A 19622-nucleotide genomic window follows, 5' to 3' on the forward strand; every position below is an offset into this window, starting at 1 on the left:
TCTATTAGATTTTCAAAGACATAATAACAGTACCTCTCAAATTATTCCTCAAAATTGAAACAAAAATTCATTTTATGAGGTCACAGTTACTGATACCCAAGGTTCATAAAGACAGAGAAAATTATAGAGCAAATTCCCTTATGAATTTAGATGCAGAAATACTCAATAAAATACTTGCAAATCAAATCAAAGAACACATTAAATGTCAACCACAATGATAAAGCAGTCTTCATTTCAGAGATGTAGGGATGATTCAGTATGTGAAATTTTGTCAATGCAATCACCATATCAATAAACAGGAGAAAAAACATCACTTCATTAGATACAGAAGAGGTCATTGACAAAATCCAACACTTGATAAAAGTCCAAGAAGTTAGGGCTAGCTAAATGGATAAATTGCAATTTACAGCAAGCCTTATGTCCACCATAAAATCAAATGGAGAGAAACTCAAGGCAATTCCACTGAAATTAGGAACAAGATATGATTGTTCACTCTCTCCATAGCTATTCAATACAGTACTTGAAGTTTTAGCAAGACCAATAAGACAATTTAGCGAGATCAAGAGGATGCAATTTTGGAAAGGATGCAAGACAGTGGTGGTAATACCTTTAATTCCAGCACTTGGAAGATAGAGGCTGACAGATCTCTAAGTTCAAGGCCAGCCTGGTTTATTGTGAGTTCCAGGACAGTTAAGCTCTTACTCAGGACAACAAAGCAAAACAAACCAACCAACCATCCAAAAAAAATTCCAGAAGCTCTCCCATGTACAAATGACCAATGAACTGAAAAAGAAATCAGGGAAACAGCATCATTTACAATAGACTCAAATAATATAAACTACCTTGGGGCAAGTCTAATCAAGCATGTAAAATACTCATGTGACAATAAATTCAAGTCTTTGAAAAAATAAATGGAAGAAGATATCAAAATACAGGAAGATAACATGCTAATGGATTGGTAGGATTAACATAGTAAAAATGTCCATCCTACTAAAACAAATGTGTAGATTCAAAGAAATCCCCATCAAAATTCCAACAAAATTCTTTACAGACATGGAAAAGATCTTCATCAATTTCTTGTGGAAAAAGAAAACAAAACAAAAAAATCAAACAACAACAACAATAACAGCAACAACAACAACAAAACATAGCTAAAACAATCCTGAACTATAAAAGAACTGCTGGAGGTCCCACCATTCTCAATTTCAAGCTGTACTGTGGAGCTAAAGTAATTAAACCACATGAAATTGATATGTTGACGAATGAAATAGAATTGAAGAACAAGACACACACACACACACACACACACACACACACACACACACACACACACACACATATATATGTATATAGGAGATGGTGAGTTTATTTTGTCTTGTCTGGATAGAGGTTTGATTTGCTCTTGAATGTTCCAGGGTGGAGACAAGGAGAAAGCACAGTGTGTGGAGGTCTACTCAGTGCAGTTGTCTCCCTCATTCTCATCCTCACCGTCCACAGAGTAGCATACTTGCTTGCAGAACTGAACTTGGAGGCTGGGTTCTCCTCAGATTTCTTTGGCTCAAGTGCAGATCTAAGTCTTGATCTTTTTTTGCCGTCCTTCTTATCCAACTCCTTCCAGTGGTCTCTGCTCCCTCCATTCCCAGGACCACGGCTGGAGTGTCCAGTCTGGCCTTTGGTGGCGCTTACCCCATCCACTTTAGTTTCATTTTTCCTTGATGGTCCTTCCTCAGAGGGCTGAGCTGGAGCAACTTTCCCTCCACCACTTGTAGGGGACGGCTGCTCTGTGTCTGAGCTCTGAGATCGAGCAGGAGGGTTAGAGCTTCGCTTTACCCACTTATTCTCCTTTGGTGGAGGGGCTGGCATTACCTTTAGAGGCTGGTCAGGTTTAGGAGGCTTAGAGGTTGGAGAGTCTTCTTCTTTATTGAGGGTTTCATTTTCTAGAGACTTCTCACTCTTTCTCCTTCATGTATTTCTGCCAGATGTGGCTGAGGTCCCAGTTTGCGATGACTCACATCCTGTCCTTGACGGTTCTCTTTCCTGAGTTTCTTCACTTTGCCAACTTGGGTGTCTCTCCTGGGGCCGGCGGTCTAGTTTTGGCTCACCCAGCTGACGCTGCAGCTTCTCCTGCTCCTTCTGTAGCCACTCCTCTACTTCTCTTTCTCTAGCAGCTGTGTCAACAGGCTTCGCTCCTCCAAAGATAGAAGCTGCTCACCTGGACTGGGAGGTGCTAGCAGAGGAATCATCTTCTTTAGGAGTACTACGAGGCTTTAGATTCAGTTTGGGTCTTTGGGGGGGGGGGCTCTGTCATCACGCCTGTAATCGTCCCAAGAGTGATAATCGTCCCTGGAGCTCCATGACCGATCCTCCCGTCTGTCATAGCAGTCTTCATAGCGGTCCCCACCTCCTCTGTAGTCATCATCCCTCCGGTACCCACTTCCAAATGCTCTTCTACCACTGCCTATCCTGGAGTCATAGCCTAGGTCATAGTCTCTGCTGCCTCGGTCATCATAGCGATCCCGGCCCCCATAGCGGTCCATGTCTCTGCATGGGCCATCCCGATATCCGTCCCTATACCCATCCGGATACCGGTCTGAGTCGTAACGATCTTGATACTTGTCTCCGAAGCTGTCATCACCTCGTCTAGGTGGGTAGTCATCAAAGCTGTTTGTGACAGGACGGGCCCTCCAGTCTGTGTCTATCTTGTCAGAATCCTGATTTCTATCTTGACCAAAAGAACGGTCATCCCTGTCATTATCCTGTGCTTGATCAGCAACATCCACCCGAATTCTCCTGTTACCTAGAGACTTTTCATTGAGAATCAGAGCAGAGAATCCAGATCCTCAAATTCCGCATAGCCAAAACCTTTCAACCTGTCTAGAGTGCTGGGTTCACGTGGTAAGCGTACAGCGCTGATATTTAATCCTCTAAAGAAATCCTTAATGGAGTCTTCTGTCACATCAGAGGGCAGATTCCCTAGGAAAGCAGTGTAGGGTGGTGACTTGGGAAGATGGCTCCGATCAATATTGGGTTCCTGAGAAGCCCGTGGAGCAGTGGGAAGGATGGAACGGTCAATAGGAGGTGCCCTGTACACATCGTCATCGTTACTATGCCAAGTTGTTGACCCATCTCCTTCCAGATCGTCTGTTTCATCAGCCAAGCTAACTGGTTTGGGGATATAGGTGCTTCCTCCACCAGTTCCCCCATCCTCAGCTAGAAAGTCTGTTAGGGAGATGGTCTTCCTCTTCTTATTCTTCTTTTTTGCTGAGGCCACCATGTTGGGAGAGGGAGAGAGAACACAAAGGCCAAGACACATATTGATACACAGAAGTACTCATTATTCTTTATAAAGAAGCCAGAAATGCATACTAGTAAAGGAGACAGCATCGTCAACGAATGGTGTTGGTCTAACTAGATGTCAGATGTAAAAGAATACAAGTAGATCAATATCTATCACCCATACAAAACCCAAGTCCATGTGGATCAAAGAACTCAACATAAAATCAGATACACTAATCTTGACAGAAGAGAAGTCAGAAACAGCCTGAACACATCGGCATAGGAGACAACTTTCTAAACAAACACCAATAGCACAGGTACTAAGATCACCAATTAATAAATAAATGGGACCTCCTGAAACTGAAAAGCTTGTGTAAGGCAAAGGAGACGGTCAATAGGATAAAGAACAGCCTACAGAATGGGAGAAGATGTCCATCATCCTCATATTTGAGAGAGGGCTAATACCCAAAATATATAAAAACTCAAGAAACTAGACATAAACCTTGTGTGGCTGTTAAAAATAGGGTACATATCTAAACAGAAAATTCTCACCAAAGGAAGCTCAACTGACTGAGAATCACTAAGAAAATGTTCAAGATCCTTAGCCAAGAGGGGAATAGATATCAAAACTATTTTGAAATTTCTACTTACACCTGTCAGAATGACTTAGGTCAAAACACAGGTGACAGTTTGTGCTAGCAAGGATGTCAACCAAGATGGACACACCTCTATTGCTGGTGGGACTGCAAGCTTGTACAACCACTATGGAAAAAATATGGTGGTTTCTCAGAAAACTTGCAATCCATCTCCCCCAAGACCCAGCTACATTTCTCTTGTGCATATACCCAAAGGATTCCCCATCTTTCCACAAGGACACTTATTCAGCCACGTTCATTGCATATTTATTCATAATAGCTAGAAACTGAAAACAATCTGTATGTCGCTTAACAGAAGAATTGATAAACAAATTATAATACATGTACATAATAGATTATTCCTCAGGGGTTAAAAATGACATCCTGAAATTTGTAGACATTGGATGGAACTGGAAAAAAATTATCTTGAGTAGATAGTCCAGATCCAGAAAGAGAAATATAAGAATTCCCTTATAAGGGTCGATTAGCCATTAAGTAAATGATAACCAAGTTATAATCTGTAGACTCAGAAAGATTAAATGAAGAAAATGGGTCTGGGGAACCACAGGAACATTCCTGAGAGGAGAAAATAGAAATTGAATAGACTATGTGGGCAGACTGGAGGGAGGTGGGGTTGGGAGCAGCAGAGACAAGTAGGGAGATGGTGTTGATGGAGAAGATCTTGGAATTAGAGAAGGCATTTGGAGAGTGGTGTGAAAGCCTAGTGCAATAGAAGCTTCCTAGAGTTTGTGAAGCTGATCCTAATGACAACTCAGAGTAATGGGGGATATGGATACTTAAGTGTCCATGTCTTATATTCAGGTGAGGTTTCCAGTGGTGGACAAGTCACATTCAATTGAGTTGTTGGCCAAGAGGGTCCCATGGAAATCCTCAAACAACTCAGGCTCTGGAAAAGACAATAGGCTACTCTCTGCAAACTGACTAGAGAGCTCCATTGCCAAGGAGAACAACCACACAACTCATTGAACTTAAAGAATCTTGTATCTTTTTTTGTGGGAAGGTACTAACAGAAGAAAAACACTGACACCAACCCAGCCATGAAAACATTGACCTACAGTCTGTCCTGTCTACAAAATATGCTAGAGCAATTGTGGTACAGAACTTGTGGGAGCAACTAACTAATATCTGATTTTCCATACCTAGGAAGAAATTGGAAGAACTGCTAAGTGTTTCTCTCCTATGTTCTCTGAATTTATGTGGTTTGGCATGTTTTATTTAATGCAAGCTTGCAATTGACTTTTTATTTTACTATCATATTAATATAATAAATGATGGATACAAAGTAATTTGATACATCTAATAAACAGCGTAAGAGATATTAAAATTAAGAATACAAACAAAGAATATAAAATATACCAAGGACTAGAATACTTTCAAAAGCTGTTTTCATCTTCCTAGGAATATCTGAACTTTTCAGTTTAGCACAGGATTGGCAAATTATCCTTGATCATTTTGTACTCTGTCCAGTGCTATTTGGTTGACATCAGTATGAAGGATACAGAGCTTCGCCCTCAAACAGACTTTTCTTTGTAAAACCATGAGATGAGGCTTACAAATAACCGCATTAACTTTTACTTAACAGTTCCTGAGTAACAAGAATTTAAATTTCAAATATATTATTTCCTACTGGAAATGGGCCTACTATCAAACTGATATCTACTTTACACAGAACTCAACTAGAGATTTAGTAGAATATATAATTGCTATTTACTAAATTCCTTTCTTGTTTTGTTCAGGAACTGTAATATTGAGATATACTTGGAGCGCTTAGAATATAACCACAGGGTACTTCTGAAAGCACAGAGCTATAATTGCTTTCTCTTGAAAATATGAGCAAATTTTCCATTTTGCCCTGCAATATATTTGTACTTGTTTGCATACAAAATGTATCCAATTACTAAAAACAAAAATTATGTTTTAGCTATAGGGTAGATTTGTCCTGTGGCACCAAGTATCTTCTACCACAACTCAGGGTACCATATTTATGCACAATGTATTGTAAAATACATGGTTTCATCGGTAAAGTTTAGTTTTTAGGATAGATACCCTCACAAGTATCAGATCCAATATAAACTTGGGACAAATGGCTGGCTGTGGTGTGTATTAACATACTAAAGCTCATGCAGACCTTCAGGCTTCTTCCTGGACTTCCCTTTCCCTGGCTTCTCATTCCTATATAACCGTGCCAATTCAGCCATGTGCTCTTTTGGTCCTCATTTTCTCTTCCATTTTTGTTCTCTTCTTCCTCCTCTCCCTTTCCTCTCATTGCCTGGTCTAATCTGCTGGCCATGTTTATTCTACTTTTTCTCCTTGTTCCGGACTCTTCCAGATGCCTCTGACTGCCCTCACCCTCATATTTACAATAAAAGCCTTCCTCTCAAGCAAACATGCCCTTAACAAAACAAGAAATTAATTGTAATTTGAAAAAAATAATTTTAAAATGTGCCATTTTTTCTATTGGTAATTCTCATTTGGAGTAACAATGCTGGGTTCTTAAAAATGCTCTCTTGTTTTTACTAGAACTAGAGACAAAGAAAATACTGGCAAGTCTGCTTCCTGAAGATGACGTTTTATACAGTTGGCAACTTTTATGTGTACTTATGAAATAAAATTACATTTTTTACTGTACATAATAGTAAGTCTTTTGGAAATAATTATGAGCACTGTCAGTTATCTATAAATATGAAAAGTATATAACAAGTGTAAACAGTATCCCAGAAATCATAAAATTACACATATTATATTTACTATAAATATAAATGTATATATATATGTGGTACATATACACATATATATGGTATGGTTGAAGCAAGAAACTCTAATTTATTTTAAATATAATCATGGACAGATACAATGGCTCATGAATATTATATTAGTACTTGAGGGTAGGGAGGATGAGGAAAGGGGAATAATTCAAGGATAACTTAGGTTACATAGTATCTTGAGAGACTGAGATAATTTGCAGATGTTAATTGTGTCTGAATTCAACCCAGTATTATAGGTACAATATATGCATTTTAAGAGATTAGTCTTATTATATGCTGTATGTAATAAGTCTATATATACAAAACCTATTCTAAAATTGAGAATTTTTTCACTTAATATTATTGTTTTCCTGTTGCAAAAATCAATGTTATAAAACAAATTCTTCTTTCTCTCTTTCATGCTTTTTGATGATTGACTTGAAGTTTCATACACTTCCATTTGTGTGTTTAACTGGATAAACCTTTTTAAGTTATTTTTTTTGAGATTATAAATGATTTCTTCATTTTTCCCTTTCCTTCCTCAAAACTCTTCCACACACACCTACTTGCTCTTTTAAATTTATGGTCCCTTTTAAAGTTAATTGTTAATGAGTATTTGTGTATGCATATAAAATGTATTCATAAGTGCATAAATACAACTTCTTTGGTCTCTTCAATGATATTTTTAGTGCTGACCATTTGGTATTTGATACAAAATTTATGTATTCTTCTCCAAGCATGACTATTTCTTCCAAGATCATCATTATTTTTTGTCTCCTGTTTTTCTTTGTGTACAGTTGAGAAAACTTTTCTTTGCAACTGGCAGCAATTATTACAGAAACCCATAATCAATCAAAATACACTGATCCGTATTTAACTGCAAATGATTTAAGTACAATACAGCTCTCACATCTAAATTTCAAGGATAATTGAAATACATGGGACAGAAAGATTGTAAGAGCCAAAGGATCAAGAAGTTTGCTGAAGAATTTTCTACTAAGAATGTCAGAAGCTATATCCAGAAAGTCTTGTTTACTTGACTGTGCAGACATGTGGTGAAAAGGAAAACAATAATAAACACATTTTAATGGGACAAAAAGAATAATTACCTTTTAAACAAACTTGCCTGATGATGGAGAATATTTAATTCAATATTGTACTCAGAAACATTTTTATGGATACTTGAGTAATATTACACGACTACCCATGAAATAAATATCACCTGGACAGTAACCTAGGAAGGATTTTTTGTTTTTCTGTTTTATCAGTATTTTCTCTATTCAGTTATGGGTATCAATCACTAGTGTTTTTATGTAACACTAGTAATGTAAACAAAAATTATGTATTTATCATTTTTGTCTTTGATCATGATTTGAAAGTTCATTTCCTTTTGGTTCCATTATTTCAGAGTTTGCTTATGAGTTCAAATAAGTTAGACAGTAGATTTTTAAGCTGCGGGCCATGACCTCATATATAAAGATTTTTTAAGGGAATATATAATTTCCCCCTCAAATTTTTCAAGAACAAAATGTTTCTGAATGTATAAAGAACATTTTTGGCAATATTCATCTATAATGTTTTCTTTGATTTTACTGAAACATTGGTTCTGTACACACAAATGTCCGTTTATTGCTGCTCATTCAATCATGTCAAAGAACACAGCTTGAAACACTATGACTCAGAACCAAGACAAGTATGTGTTATGTTTTCATTGTACATAAAATTTTCCTGTTCTTATAGAAACAAAATGGTTTGATTACAAAAAAGCAAAAAGTTTCTATATTTTGCTGCTGTGATGGCTAGGTTTTTTTGTTTGCTTAAAATACTTTGTATGAAAAAATATTATTCAAATATTTTTATTATATTTATTTTTTTCTTTTTTATTAGTTGTTTAATCTATTTGCCTTTCAAATGCTATCCCCTTCCTGGTTTCCCTGCCACAAATCCCCTATCCTTTCTACCTCTCCTATGCTTCTAGAGATGGCTCAATGATTAAGAGCACTGACTCTTCTTCCAGAGGTCCTGAGTTCAATTCCCAAAAACCACATGGTGATTCACAACCATCTGTAATAGGGTCTGATGCCTGCTTCTGGTAACCTGAACAGAGCTACAGTGTACTCACATACAGAAAATAAATATTTTTCTTTTCTATTGAAAGTAGATTCTTCTCTCATACAATATATCCCCAAAAGAGCTTATCCCCATCCCTCCACTCCTCACAGCTCTTCCTCTCTCGCCTCTCCCATAGATTCCCTCCCCTCTGTTTTCCTCCAGTAAAGAGCAGGCCTTCAATAGAAAACAAATACACATGACAAAACAAGATACAATAAGACAAGGCATGGCAAAACTTATTATATTTTCTAGATTAAATTATAATTACATTACTTTTCCTCTTCCCTAACTTCCTGCTAATCTCCCCTATAATCCTTAATTCCCTTTCAAATGGATATTCTCAGCTGCTTTGATTTTTACTGCAACGCACACACACACACACACACACACACACACACACACACACACACACACACACGGAGGAAAGAGATAAATATATAAATATATGCATATAACCTGTTGTAGCTTGTGTGTACATGATTTCAAGGCTAACCACTCTGCTGAGAAATGAGCAGAAATGTGTCTGCTAGCTAGTTTGCCAGTACAATGTGATAGTTTTAACTGTCATCTTCTCACTACATAGAATGTCTTGGAAAGAGAGTGTCAGGTGATAAATTATGAAGCTCAAGATGGTCTCTGAGCATGCCTGGGCAGTATTTTGCTGGTTTTTAGTTAATGTAGGAGGATGCGGGCTACTTGTAGAAGGTGAGTACCATCCCCTATTATGTTTCCATTAGCAAATAAGGATGTGTATATTAGCTCTTTGATATGACTGTGCATGCGATATGACTGACTAGATTATTCAAAGTCCTATCTCCATTGACTTAGATGAAATACAGATCTGGAATTCTAAGCCAATTAAATCCTCTCTTCCCCTAAGTCGCTTTTAGTCATGGTATTTTATCACAGCCATTGCAATGAGAACAGAAGAGGTACAATAAATCCCCAACATATAAATATCAAATTAGTGCAACTTTAGAGAATGATAGGCTGGATTTTAAAATTTGCTGTTTGATTTAATGTCTTTTTGTCATAAGAAAATTATCAAATTATTTTCTACACCAAGTAGGACAAATTTTTCAACAATTTCTGAAACGGTTCCTAGTATCTGTAAATGTTTATATTATTTCCTCAGATGAAGGGGTGAGATAAAAAGAAACTTAACTATTATTCTCCTGATATAATTGTCATCTTGGAGGCTTACTTCTGAATAAACTCACCTGTTCTAGCTCTTTCTGAATTCTGGCTGACTGACTCAAATCAGCTGTTCTCAATCATCTCCTTTCCAAGCTTATTTACTCACACTGAATTCTCTCAGATTCTCACTGAATTGCTCAAACCAACTCTGGCCATGTGATCTACTCTTCTGGTTCCTTCTGGTTCTCCTGCTCATTCTGCCGTCACCTCTGTCTGCTCTTGTGAGAGTTGGGCATACCTTATCTCTGACTCATTCTGTCAAATCTTTCTCTGATTCATCACGCTGCCTCTCCCTCAATTAGATGTCCTTGTTTAGGCTTAAAGGTCTGTATAAGGGCATGTCTTTATTCCAGGCAGAGGGAATAAAAGGAGTGTAATTTCAATGGATCACACAGACCTAGAAGTTCTTTGTGTGCAATATCTTGCCAGACCAGCAACTTTGCCAGCTTAAAATTCCTGTACAAGTATCTGCCATTTTTATTGTATTTCTGTGAACAGCATCATCTCAGCACTGATGATAGTAAAATTAAAATATCGGTGATGCCCAAAATTATTGATGATGGCATATAGCCTGCAGCATTAAATATTCCACCGAAAGTTTATTCTTCCTGCATGATGGCTAGGTTTAATTGTCAATGTGACATAATGTACAATTATGTGAGAAGGAATTTTCAATGTTGGCTTTTCTTGGTTAGATTTATCTGTGAGAATTTTTAGAGGATTACTTCATTAATGAGCATACTGTGCTAATGTGAATGGCACCATTCCTGGAGTAGGGGACCCTGGACTATATAAAGTTGAAAAAATGAGTTGGGCACATGTATGCTTTAATGTATTGCTTTCTGCTCTCGAATGATTATGAGATGTGATTATGAACAGTTTCTGCAACTTTGACCTCTCTGCAGTGATGGATGTTAATTGGAATTGTAAGCCAAATAAACTCACTTTCTCTTGGTGTTTATCATAGCAACAGAAAAGGAAAACTAAAACATGTACAAATAAAAAGTACATAGATTTTATTAACATGTACATTTAATCTCATTAATAAATGGTAAAATTATGTGGATAGTAAATAAATGTTTTAAATATATATCCTTATGATTTATCAGCAGCAGATTTTGATTTGTAAGCCTTTTTCCTGTACCTGTGTACCTGTGGCTGTGTAAACATTACTTTTTTGAAAAGAAACCACAAGTGAGAGAACTGCACTTGCCTATCTAAGAGAACTACAGTCAAAACTTTTGAATAACACTACTGCAGAGTTAAGGTGAAGATCTAAAATGTCATAAGTTATCAATGTGTAGAGATGAAAATTATAGGACATAAAATTTCCAGTCACTAGAGCAAAACATTTGGTGTGGAAGCAAGGATTAATTAATGGTCTTCAATTATGACCCTTATCAAGTTGTCCTCAATCATATGCATTCTTCTTTGTTGCAATTCTATTCACCAATAATTCCTATAAATATTCATCTGATTTCCTAAGAATTCTAAAATATGAGAAAGTAATATTAGACCTTCAAGTATTTTGGTTACCAAGAAGGAACTTTCTGTTTATGTACACTTACTGACAGTTTACATTATAAATCTAATTATTAGATGAATTTGATTGTCATCTTGATAAGGCCCAGAATTTCACTACATTTCACTGTACCCTTTGTAAAAAGATTGTCATCATTTATTTTGTATAGAGTACTTATTACCATGTATTAATGCATTTTATATGCTAAGAATCACAAGTATAAGGCTTATGTGGTTTAACAAAGTTGTCTTTTGCAAAGGACACAAATTCAATAGTATTTCAGAATTTTTCTATTGCTTCCATCGTTGTAGCTAAACTGAAAAGAAAGTGTTTCCCCAGACCTACTCCAAGCATTTACCCAACTCTATTCTATTCTAGAAATGCCAAACCCATTGCTAACCATTAGCCAACATGTACTTTATTTTAATGGCCGTATTCAGTGGAAAACAAGAAAGGAAGGTTTTTGCTGTATGATTTTTTCACATATTTCATTCAAAAATTTACATAAAACATGTTCATATTCTCTCCCTTGCCCATTTTCTCTCAGATCATTTCTATATCATTACTTTCCCAACTTCAAATTTGTTATGTTAAATATGCTAAAAGTAATACTTCCTTCTAGCTATAGGTGGCAAAAGATATGGAAGGAAATACAGACTTTTACATGGGGATAGGAAGTATCAGCATCCTAAGTATAAGGAATAGCTTAGCTTTGGGTAAATGTCCTAAATCTATTTCTTACCAGGGCACACTTCTCAGTAGCCTTCACCTTTCCCCACATAGTTCTCCGATAATTTTTTTTTATTTCCTCTTTAAAATCTTCTCTTCATCTTTTCTTTTCTTGGCCTGATTTTTCAGTTATATCATGGGCTTTGTCTTGTCACCTTTGTAGCCAGCATGGTAGCTGCTGCTTTCTACCCTAGATCCCTTCCCTAAGTCCTCATAATGATTTCTAAAATGTCCTTTATTCACTAGGAATCTATTAGAAAAGTCAATGGATTTATTTCTTAGCCTCAGTCACCAAAGTGCAATTCTAGCATTATGAATCTGAAAGTATTCTGCCACTTTATAAGACTTAACAGCAAGAATATTTTACATTGAATATGTGCTTTCTTTATTATAGGAATTTAGTGATTGGCAACGAGTTTTCTTTGATGATAGAGGTAGCCTCAGAATTTGAAAGTGGCACACACACCTCATTTCACTTAATAGCTAAATAAAATTAAAACAGGCTTGAATAAAAGTCTACCATAGAGAGGTATTTAAGTGGAACAGTTATCTTTCATTGCTATTGATTGTGTTCTCTTCGGGGATCAGCAGCGGCCCTCATTTGTGGTCCTTCTTTTACTACTTTGGAAATCGTTGTGGATGATGAAATGCACAAGCAATAGAAGGGTTGTTTTCTGGAATGTGGTAGCGTTTGTAATGCTTCATATTTATAAGCCACAGCAGCATCCATTTTTCATATTACCCTTTTAAATATGGGCTCATTTCTTCACAGCTTTATGCCAGAGTTAAAATGTCAGCTATATATCACTATCCAAAAGTTCAAAACAAATTTTGGCAGTGGTGACAGGAACTCTAAAGATATTGGTTCTGCTCTCATCATCCTTCAAGACTGTACTGTTTTTTTTCACCTTCACTGAAAGGGTATTCGTTTAAAAAAGGAGATTCTGTACTTTAATTATGTGTGACAACAAGTTTCTTGTTAAATATCCCTGTTTATTGTTTTTTTTAACCTTGCTTTATCCTGCTATGTTGTACACTCTGGGTCCATGGTATGGCACATTCTATTTTCTTTCCATGGCATAGGTTCCAGCATGGTACCTAAATACATATATATGGCATATATGCATACATATGTGCACATGTTTGTGCGTATGTGTGTGTGTGGGTCTGTGTGTGTGAGAGAGAAAGCAGAAACATACTTCAAAAACCCAAAAGAAAATCAAAACAATGGTAGTAAGGGAACCACTTATGATTTTATCTCAAAGCACATTCTCCTCTTGTTTATTTTCCTGGACAATTTATTCCTGTGCCTTCTAAGGTGACAAAACAGTTGTTTAAAAAAATAGAAAGCAACAACAACGAAAAGGAAAACAAAAAAGCATGGTTTGCAATTGAACTTCAATGTCATTGACAATGCTTCTTTTTTATTCTACTGTCTGTTCTGAGCATGTGTGTAAATATTGTATGCATATTCACACTTTAGTTCATCCTCTACATAAGGAAAAACAGCTGTATTTACAGTCCAAACTTAGGTGTCAAGAGGTAAAGGTGAGACAGACAGAATTGTTTCAAGGTGAGATCCTCCTTTTCGTATCTACTTTCTATAACTATTTCTGTAAAAGTTGGAATAGGTAGAATAACCTCCCTGATGGTGGGTAATAAAGAAAATAAATATAGACCTTGTTGCATTTGATAACAAAAAATGTCCAGCATTAGATAGAAAAGGTAATGGAAATTATTTCAGAGATTAATAATTCTATAGGCAAAATGATAGACAAAGGGTGACAGTGAATACTCTTACTTTACTATAACACAGGACTCACCCTGGGCGGTGGGAACTAATAAACCTCAAAATACAGACTAGAAGTTGGAGGCATTGAATTACAAACATCAGCCTGCTCTCCCTCGGGGCAGCTGTGAATCAGGAGATTCATTTTCTGAACAAGTGTGTAGAAGTGCTCGTATCCCACAAGAAAAAATTGCAATCCTTGCTTGTCAAAAAAATCTCATGTCCAATTTTCCTACTAAGCAGTTTTTGAACCCCAGGTTTTAACCTTAGTTTCCTGATTTGACCTCTAGTGGGTTTTCATGTTGGAACTAGAACTCTGCTTTGAATCTCCAGCTTGTATAGTGTCAGCTTCCATTGTGGGGCTGCACCAGCATTCTCTACTCCTAAAGTTAGTACATTCTAAATACAGAGCCATGGTTCAAGTGCATTCCAAACCTAACCACTAACATGAAATTACAGACCCCACTTCAATGTGACGTTATTGTATCATCATTAGTTAAAACAAAGACAGGATGAATGCAAGGACCCATTGTCCTCTGTCTAGTAACCTTAACTTCTACAGACTAAGAATTTTACTTGCTCATAAATATCCGGTATCCGTAAGTAAAGTTTTTCCCTTGCTACAGTTATACTGCTTCAGTCTCTGTGTGTTTCACAGAGCAAGACTTGTGCCTCTGCAATATAGTGGCTGAGATTTAGAAAAACAGAAACAGAAGAACGCCAGACTCCGCTCACTACAGCTAGAAAAGCATTCAAACTGATGCAGCAACTTTAGAGTCTTCAATTCACAGAGGATGGCTCCTTTAAGAAAGACTCGGTCAAATTTAATTGAATGATTCAAGGTTCATTGGTAATTCAAAAAGAAATGCATATCATTGCTGCTCATTTCTCCAAAATATGGATGTGAAACAAACAGACAAGGAGGTTAGCAAACTGTCTCCTAGAATGTCTGAAATGTGGGAGAAAATAACTCTTGTTTTCAGAGAAAGTTTCATCATTTTCTCTATCGTCCTTAACTTGTTTATGCACCATTACTTTCTTCTTTTAAACTGGTGACATATCTTATACTTCATAGAGAAAAATGCACAGGAAATAGAAGGCATAAAGTCAGGAGAAATTTGCTGCAATTCAGTCTATTATTTTCAGTCTTTAAAGGCAGGGGTTGGGATCATTTTCAATTTTCTGTTCCTTCCCTTCTGAGCTATACAATCATCACCCAGAATGACCCTTAAACCATTCCATTTTCTTAAATAATGCCTTTTCTGTTTGCTAATCCATCTATGCCTGTGGGACCTTCCCCCTTAGGATAGTTTGACAATCAATAAATGTAAGTTCTCCCCTTTCTTTGCATGCATATTTGTTTAAGCTGTTCTCACTTTTAAAAAATTAAAACTGTATTTTAATCCTATTGTTCTCCTTCCCCTGGAATGTAGTTTGATGTCTATGTGCAGGTGAGGGCTGGCACAAGTTAGGTCAAGGCCATGATTCGACAGTTAAAAAAAAAGTAAGACGAGGACTCTATATGGGTTTGAGCTAGGTCTTCTGCATATACCTTATGGTTGTATTGCTTGCTCTTCTTCTGGGACCCCCCAACAGTGTGAGTCTGAGTTCTCTGACACTTTGCTTGTGTTTGAGACCCTTTTCCTCCTACTGGATTGTCACATCCAGCTGTGATATGACAGCTTATGCTCAGTCTTATTGTATCTTGTTAGGCCATGTTCATGGAATATCCCTGCAAGGCTTGATTTTTTTTTAAGGGAGAGAAGGTATGTTGGGGAGGGACTGGAAGGAGAGGAGGGAGGGTAAACTTTAGTTAAGAGGGATCATTTTGAAGAAGAATGCAAGTTAAAATGTGCAAGTTGGAAGTAACTTTCAAAAGGAAAAAAAGAGAGGTTGGGGATTTTGCTCAGTGGTAGAGCGCTTGCTTAGAAAGTGCAAGGCCCTGGGTTCAGTCCCTAGCTCCGAAAAAAAGAAAAGAAAAACAAAAGGAATAAAAGAAGGAAAATGTCAGTAAAGGATCTTAAATCAAAGCAATAAGATGGAAATGGAGAATTTCAATCTGTCTTCAAGTTGTTGTCAGCTTTAGGAAGAATTGCTTGAAAGGTAGAGAATATGCTCATCACCTCATTTCTGTTGAGCTAAGAAGTCTTTATCACATTAGAGAACTGCCCTGTTTCCATGAGTTTGCTTTCTTGCTTTCTTGCTTTCTTGCTTTCTTGCTTTCTTTCTTTCTTTCTTTCTTTCTTTCTTTCTTTCTTTCTTTCTTTCTTTCTTCCTTTCTTCCTTTCTTTCTTTCTACATTTTTTTCTTACTTTCTTTCTTATTAGTTGTTCAATCGTTATCCCATGATAAGGAGATCTGGCTGTGAGTTTGTTTCTCCAGGAATCCAAGGTGACTTCAGGCCTTTCAAGTGTCTTTACACCAAGAACAGAACAAGGTCATGTACAGTCTGGCTGTAAGATGCCTCATTTAGTTTTATATTTCTACCTTCAGTATTGAAGGAAGATGAGATATATTAGCTATCTCAGTTTTTGGACAGATACTCTTGAATGATTAACACAGAGACATACAATGTTGAAGAGGGGTCACCACTCCATTCCCACCTCTCCAAATAAAACATAAGACAAGAAGAACAGAAACAAAATAAAGACAGTAATCTCAGGTTTTTCTCAAGTTTTAGTACTTTGGGGGTTCAAGAGCTGTTGCAGTTTAGCAAAAGCGGTTTCTAAATACCTGTTAAAGATTATGGGAGTCCTTGGAAGCTATGCTGCAGAGTTTGAATTACTAGTATAGATTTAATAGGAAATGAAAGTGAAGAATGAATTGTTTTCATTTATGTTTAATCTTTATAGAACACAAATGAGCACAAATAGATACAGAAGAATCAGAGCAACTGTTAATGAAGGAAGCTAGTTAGCATCCTGGTGAGACATAACAAATGTGAGAGATAGCAATTAGAATGGTGACAAGTAGAAATGAGCTATCTGTTAGAGTTACTGTTGACAAAACTTACTGAGGGGGTGGATAATGAAGTGGAATGAACGACATAGTTAGTAAATGACCTTCTGTATTTTAGTACTGTCATATCTTCATTAAACTCATTCTTTCCCACAAGTGTGGCATTTCTAAACTTATATTCTGATAGTCTGTGGATGCTGCTAAACATTCTGTAAAGTTCATGCAAGTAACTATTTAGCACAAAAAAGTGCTATTAATAGCAAGTTGAGGAATGCTCTGTTCTCCAAGTCTTAAGTGTTACCTCCTCCCAAAAGCCCTTTTAGTTTCATAATATGACAAAAAAAGTTAACATTGATTAAACAGTTCCTATATTTTCTTCCTTGTAAAGGTCCATGTGTGCATTTGTGAAATAAGAAGTGTTTTTCAATCTTCATTTCACAACCAAGTAGCTGACAATTAGAACAATGAATGATTTCCCTAAGATTCACTATTAAGAAATATGGACAACCATAATTTTAATGGTGACAATTTGACTGGAGGTCTTCCTAACTATGAAACCACTTTACTCCAGAGGTTGTAACAGAGGAAGAAAATCAATGCTTTGATTTTTTATTTAATTAAATGGTATTACAACTGTTAATTTATCCACTTAACCGGGAGTTCTTTGATGCTATGCCTTTTGTCTTTACATTTATACTAAATAGAGACATGTTAGACATACTATAGCCTTTTAGCCAGTACTCACTGAATATATATTTACATTCTAGAAAGCTGTATACAGCTAATTATTTCCCCAGAGAAGTAGTTTGGGTTTAGTTAAATTCTTATATTCATATAGCAAGTTTTATCGATGTGAATGAGTCTCTAAGGGGGTTAGCAATTGGCAAAAATTACACTTGCAATCACTGTATTGAGATTCAGCTCATGGTAGGGTGATGGGAAGGACACAAGAAATTGTTTTGCATTGTTTAACTTTTAAAGTATAATTTTAGAGAGCTGATATCTATCTACTGAAATTTGTAACCCTCCTATGTCCTGATTCTCCAAAAAAAATAATAATCTGATTTCCTGTCTTTGGTGCAGAACTCACTTAAAAAATTTAGTGGAAGATAAAATAAGACTAACTCAAGTTTTCAAAAGAACAATTTTTGACTTTGCAGAGTTAGATGACAAATTGCACTAAATACCTACAAGAATATTAAATAGGTCCATGCAGACATTTTAGAACTAAATTTTACTAATGCTGCTCATTGTTAAATTTTGCCTAATTTTGCTTTGGTGTGTTCTATAGATTCTTTTGGCTCTTTCTAAACCATTTCGTGTTTTCCAGAGCCTGGTGAAAATGACATTCAGATATTTATTTCCTTTAATTTGGCTATTCCAGCCCATTTTAAAGATTAAGATGGCTGTGTTCTCTTACTAAGCAAAGCTGTGAATCTACAGAAAGAATATTATTGTTCTGAATATCCAGCAACAATTAAGGAAAGTAAAGGATTGCTGCAGAAGACAATACCTTAGGGAAAAAGAGATCAGATCTAGGAAATGTTTAAAAAAAACAATTTAGGGAGTGGAAGGCAATCAAGAATAAAATCCCAGGGTTACAATAAGTAGTCAATAAAGGAAAGAGTACAACTGGTAATTGAAAAAACTAGGAACAGCTGGCAAGGAACAAAGTAAGAAAGACATTGTTCCTAGGACAATTGAAGGAAAAAGGAAATTTTTAAAAAGAGAGTTGGAGAAAAACTCTTCCCCAGGGAAGAGCAACCCAATTGGTCAACTAATACTAGTCAACCCTAAAAATATAATACAAGGAGAATTATATGGATTGAGCAAGTTATATTTAGGAACTTATATGCAAACTTATGGTATATAGGATTAATTTAAAAGAAGGTTTTAAATTTTAAAGAGAAAAGGAGCTCTATATGGGAGTATTTGGAGGAATTAAATAGAAATTAAATAGGAAATATATATATTATCTCTAAAAGAATGGAAATATTTGAAATAAAAAACAGGAAATCAGAAAGAGAAAAGGAAAATAGAGATTCAAATATTGGAATGCTGACATTTAAGAGCAACATACCAGAATGTATATGGAAATTGAGAGTGGGATCACTAAGTAGAGTGGTGGGTTTATCCTGAATTCTTGAATAAAACTGATTTGTCCTGAACAAAGATAGCATTTGTTTTAAATCCACAAAAATAAATGGGTTAATTTTCCAGGGATGTAAATTTGAAGAAAGTTTTGTAACAGAAAGCTCACCATATCATTTTATATCCTCCTCCTTTTGGTATGAAAATGAGGTTGATGAATATTCCTCTGGAGGCAAGAAAATCTAATGGTTCCTAGGTAGAAAGAATTTCTTTAATCCAGTGCTCTGCCTTCTTGTCATTCCCAACTGCATTTTCCCTCTTTGTAGAACTCTGGACGTCCTGTCCACTGTCGGTTCCCAATGTCTCTCAGTGTTTATCTTCTTAAAAATAACTGAAGATACTTTAGGCTCATCTTGTCCTCATATCTTCATAGGATGATGGTTTTTATTTTCTTCCACATGCAGATACAAATATCAAATACCCCTGAAGATAATCTTAAGGAAATCCTTCAGCACCACCCTAGTCATCCTTCTTATTCCCCAATACTA

General features: G+C 36.2%; 1 pseudogene; it reads right to left on the minus strand.

Annotated features, from left to right (window-relative positions):
- Nucleotides 1–1322: 1322 nt before the first annotated feature.
- Eif4b-ps3 (eukaryotic translation initiation factor 4B, pseudogene 3) lies at nt 1323–3317 on the minus strand (annotated as a pseudogene).
- Nucleotides 3318–19622: the final 16305 nt, after the last annotated feature.

Source organism: Rattus norvegicus, chromosome X (assembly GCF_036323735.1).
Source record: "Rattus norvegicus strain BN/NHsdMcwi chromosome X, GRCr8, whole genome shotgun sequence".
In the NCBI taxonomy this organism is placed as follows: domain Eukaryota; kingdom Metazoa; phylum Chordata; class Mammalia; order Rodentia; family Muridae; genus Rattus; species Rattus norvegicus.